The sequence below is a fragment of the Lytechinus pictus genome, chromosome 10, assembly GCF_037042905.1.
Source record: "Lytechinus pictus isolate F3 Inbred chromosome 10, Lp3.0, whole genome shotgun sequence".
In the NCBI taxonomy this organism is placed as follows: domain Eukaryota; kingdom Metazoa; phylum Echinodermata; class Echinoidea; order Temnopleuroida; family Toxopneustidae; genus Lytechinus; species Lytechinus pictus.
Window position 1 is genome coordinate 18,305,632 of NC_087254.1, and position 5,803 is coordinate 18,311,434.

The following is a 5,803-nucleotide window of genomic DNA, read 5'->3' on the forward strand; positions in this document are numbered from 1 at the left end:
TCGCGCTCGCATTGTTTGTTTAACGAGACAGGTACCTATCATGAATACAAAAATTTGCTTATAGTGTCCCTTTTTAGGTCTGAATATAAAAAATTTTCAGCTCGCGCTTCGCGCTCGCATTATTAATTATCGCATTATTAATAATCAGTGAGATACATATTCGTCCTTAGAAATTCTCTATTAGGTCAGTTTATACCTGGCAACTGAGCGCGCTTCGCCAATCGCATACGCCCCCCCCCCCATGCCGTGACCCAAGGTACGCCACTGCATCCCGTTCTTTATATTTTTCATTCGATCGGCAGCCCAGTCATGTTATTAACTTCTCCTGTTTGTGTTGTTTTTTCTTGTCCCTTTTCTTTATTCTGATTTTCCGATTTAGCTTTAGGCTCGACCTGTTTCCCGTTTCCTTTTGCCTTGATCATTAAGTCTCCCACTTTTCCTGCATATTCTTGTCGGTGCCATGCATTATTGAGACATGATTATCTTTCAATTTCATATCCCAGCTCTCTTAATCTTGCTAATGTATTAGTATTTCAGGAATTCTCACTCCTTTCCTTCCTTTTCCCGCTTTCCTTCCATTTTCCCTATTCATTTTCTTTCTTCTCACCTTTCCCTTTATTTCCGTTTTTCCTCTTCCTCTTTTACTTTCTTTCTTTCCTTTCCCTCTCCCTTTCTCTCTTTCTCCCTATTCTCTTTTTCCCGTTTTTTATTTTCCGCGGTGAAATCCGCCAAGGGGGGGGGGGGGGGGGCAATTAAGCTGCCTGTTACGCGCCACTGTCAATTTCCAGGGGTGCTGCTTGTTATGGTGTTTAACACGCGAGGCACCCAAAAAATCTTTTAGGGGTGCTTCAAGCTGCTTGAATCAAGCATTCACATATCAGTAATTAACCACCGATATTCATTACGTGTTTCCTCTGTTTAAAAAATACCCCACCAGCTTATAACACAGGAACCCCATTGCCCTGCGTGTTATGTCAATTCAATTCGGTTTATTAGATATAAAACAGAATACAATGCTGTAGTCCGAAGACTAATTGTGCAATGTTTACATTGAATATTATTTACATTTGAAGATTGTATATACACTTTAAAAAATTATTCACATATAAATGAGAAACAGTATTTGATTGAGTCATGCACAAGAAGATTTCACTAGTAGATAATACTAGCATGGGATTCTGATAATTGTGTATTGGGGGGGGGGGGGGGACCTGTTTAAAACTTAAAATCATACAACAAAAAGGTCAGAAATATAATTCAGATTTGATTTTCATTATGGAGTTATGAAATAGAGATTTCGAAATAGAATCAAGTTATTGCAACAGAATGAATCATAGTTATAGAACATTTAAATAAAAAAAAACACAACCTTTGAGATATGAAATTCATTAAGAATGGAACAGAGATTACTTTGAGATATGGAATTGAGGCTGATAAACTAATTCATAATAATTCTTAAGAAAATCAAAATTAACAAATAATGAGAACAAAAATATGCATATAAATTAAAAATCATAGCTAAATATTCCCGGTGAATGGGAGCTCGAGTTGGATACCCGGGGGGGGGGGGGGCACAAACATTGACGAGTGGGTACCATGCGAGACCAAAAAAACACGTAAAAAGGATGTCTTTTTCAAGATAGGGCACGTGATTAGGGTGTCAAAAACACAAGAATAATGAAAAAAGGGTATCTATTTCGCTAGGAAATATTCGTGTTTATAGGGTCAAATTTGCGGGGATGATAAAAAAAAAAATGTGGTATAAAGGATGTCCTTTTTGCCCCAACACTACGTGTTTAGAGTCCCGATTTGCACGAGGTGAGGAAGGTGGGGCCGTACTAAACCAAAATTTTTGGTGTGTAAATTAGGTAAAACCGACGGCCGACGGACCCGTGACACAACAATAAAATATCGCTGTATACTTGTTTAGGGGTTCATTTCAGGGAATACTTGCCAAGAGTAATTTTGTTTCCAATACTTGTTAAGGGTAGGTTTTCAGACGCCAATATACTTGTTAAGGGGTGCATTTTCAGAACATGGAAAATACGTGTTTAGGGTGCTTTTCGAGACCCCGTGGTCGCGCATGGTATCCACTCGTCAATGGAAGTGGGCCCCCGGGTTGGGTATTTACCACCCCACTTTCAAATTTTGGGAGAGTGTTCATTGCATGGATTACATTTGGGCAGTGTGTATTTGTTTACTTACGGATTACAATTCCTGCAAGGGATTGCTGATATGGGGGGGGGGGGGTGGTGAGAATGGGAACTCGAAACTGGGGTGTTATAGTTTAAACAAGAATTTTCGTCATGTTTTTCAATTTTGGAGGACAAAAAATCGAATAGCTCAAATAAGTTCATGTTGTTTTATTCCATTATATACACAACAAAAAAAGTAAGTCCCCCCTTGAACAAACATCAATAATTTCCGAACCAATGCGAGTTTTTGATATATTTTTACATGAGCGTGTAGGTAATTTTATAAGCTACCCTCTGGGTAAATGTTATGGACGTATTTTACGTCATGCTTCAGTGAGCACCGTCAGAAGGCAAAAATTTCACTTTTCAAAAGTCACAAGCCAAAAATCATGACTTTGATTCCATTTTATTGGAACTGATTCCACATTCTCATCATGAAAAATAGTCAGAAGGCTTGTAAAAGGTACTTTCTAAAAGACGATACAATTTTTGGGGCTAAATTTCACGGTTCAATAAACACAAGTCCAAATTTGCTATAATTGGATTTTTTACACATTTTCATCAACAAAAATGATAGAATATGGTGACAGTTATTTTTGGGAAGAGTATCTTCAACAATATTCATCGTTTCACGGTTCAATGAACATTTATTGAAAACAAAAAATACGATTTTCAAATATCATAGGCAAGTATTGTTTCATTTTGGTAACTGAAACTGATCTTTTATCAACTTTTTCGTTATGTTCATGACCATTTAACATGCTTCAATGATTCAAAGGTGTTTAATTAAACATTCACGCTTGAATGAACATGTGGAATGTGATTAGCTCTTTTTTACGTTATTGGAAAAAATGCAACTTGTAACTATGGATATCTGTCACAAACCTCCTTGCATGGTTCATTTTATTTGATTTTTATGAAAATCCCGATGTTTAATGCATCAGTGAGCACACAATATTCGAAAATTATGCGAATGAGAAGAAAGTTCAAGGCCTTGGCCCCACTCTGTGCCGTATCGAATTGTTATTTTGGTGTGCGCACCTTTTGGATAGTGTTACTCTGAAGCCATGTGCGAAGTTTCATGAAATAACTGTTGGCAGAAGTAACCAAAACCGTCCATGAAACAAACCCCTTATTTCATATTTGTTAAAATTTTGACTTCCTCTCTCATAGACTTGTGTACGTTATGGGTGCATGTGTTTAAGAATAAGTAACCCCTTATTCAATATGGTGGAACTTTTTTTCAAGGCTGTCTTTAGCAATGTCATTTGGCAGTAATGTTTATCAACCTATGGGCAGAATTCTGTGCAAAAATGAAATCGATTTGTTTATTTACGGATGAGTGAGCACGCATCAAAGTGAGAAAATTTGTATTTTCAATGTCACAGACTCATTTTAAAGGGTAATAAGGTGAATATTGGGGGCAAATTCGGTTTCAAATGTGACTTTAATTGATGTTGTTTTTATCATCCATCATTTCTATCACCACACACTTACCGAACTTAACATTTTCATGGTTGAGCGAGCACATTCGAAAACTTAGGAATGAATACTCTTCATACTGCATAAATGTATTCTTTTCCTAACAATTTCTCATGATCAGTTTAATTTATGGACAAATCAGTGGTGGATCCAGAATTTAACAAATGGGGGAGTGGCCTATAATCGGGGAAGCCACCAACATTTTCAAATTTTAATATGACCTAACAAGTTGTCGTGAATACTACAAAAAAACCCTATGATGATACGTCACAATACAGAGGCCGCGGAACGGTTTTCAAAGTGTGGGGGGAGCGGGCTGAGCCAAAATTGGGGGGGGGGGGCTGACCATGCAAAAAATCACAATCGTATGGTCGTTTTTACATTTTTGTACATGATTTTGGAAAAAAGTGGCCCCCCACCCCCGCGGCCCCTGTGATATTGTGCTCACTCAACCATGAACATACGATATCAATTTTGTGTGTGGAGTGGCTAAATGATGGATAGCAAAACAGCATAACACCATAAAATTCACCTAAAAACAACTATTGCCCAACTTTGCCTGTATTTGCACAATCTGAAAAACGACTCTTGTGACTTTCAAAAATTGTCATTTTTAATTCAATCTTTAATTACTCATGCATGACTCAACCGATCAATCTCATTTTTCCCCAGGAGTTGCTGAATGAGTGTAAAAAACCACCTACGAAATATCATATCTAAAAATAACTCCGTTCAAAAGTTACAGCAATTTGATTTAGGGGGGACTTACTTTTTTTGTTGTGTATATAATTAAAAAAAAATACAAATCAATCTATAAACAAATTACAAATCGATTAATAAATTCTAAAATATTTGTAAAATACTGCTTTAACAAAAAAAAAGGGATCCACTAAATAACCCATAAGGGTATTTTACCTAATATTACCCGGGTAACAGGTAATAACGTGGACACTACCATGACTACAGCAACACCAGTGGGTAGTAATAACCCGTAAATCTATATACAAAACACGGTCTGGAAATGACCAACTGGCATTAAACTGCCACAAAACTGAATATGGCATAAGACGTTTCTTGTTTCAAGGCGGAAACTATATGGAACAAGTTAATATCGTACATCCCTCCTGAAACTTCTCTTACTACCTTCAAGATAAAGCTTCGGACCACAATAGCTCAACACCTAGTATAATTCCCCCTTACTGCATGCTTCCCCCCCCCCACCATCCCCCATCCCAATTTTTTCCTTTTTTAACATTATTTTGTATAAGTTGTAATTTGTAGTCGTAAGTTATTTTGTATATAGGATTGATTTATGTTTTCTTGTATTTGTTTGTATATTGTATGTTTGTATTTTTAAACGTGTCCACTGGACCCCTCAGAAGAACAGCCTGTGGCTGAAGAGGGTCATCCAGCCCACGAGTGGAAATAAATAAATAAATAAAATAAAATAAATAAATAAGAGGGAAACAATCAATGTGGAAGCGTCGTGGTGTAGCGGTACGGACTCTCGCCTTGTAATCAGAGGGTCATGTGTTCGAATCCCACTATGGCCTAGCATCCTTTGGCAATTAAGGCGTTAATCCACAATTTTCCACTCTCTATCCAGGTCGGACAGTGCTCTGCGGCCGCTTCTCACCAAAATTGCGGCTCATTGTAGCAGATCAATATGGCCGGAACGGCGTAACGGAAAATATGCGAAGCTTTGGAGCGGATTTCTTTCTTCTTTTTTTCTCGATAAGAAGAAAATGCTATGCTTTGGAGCGGCTTTCTTTGTTCTTTTTCTCAATAAGACAAAAATGCTATGCCTTGGAACGGAAATTTGAGTGTAAAAATGGGGGTCCCCTCCGCGGCACATACCCACTATGCATTATATACTGAGTGCCCCCCCCCCGGGAACTCGATCGGCTCCCGCCCTGCCCCCCCCCCCCCAGGATCGACGCCTCTGCCTACGGCCATGCATGAAACCATTTAAACAATCCTCTTGTTATCGTGAATAGGTCTTGCATGGATATTTCACCAAAACAACAATGCAAGCGTAAATCAGGAGCTATTTCATCCCCCATTCTTCCATTCAAACAAACAAACGTAAAACAAACAAAAACCTGTTTATACACAGCTCCACAAGT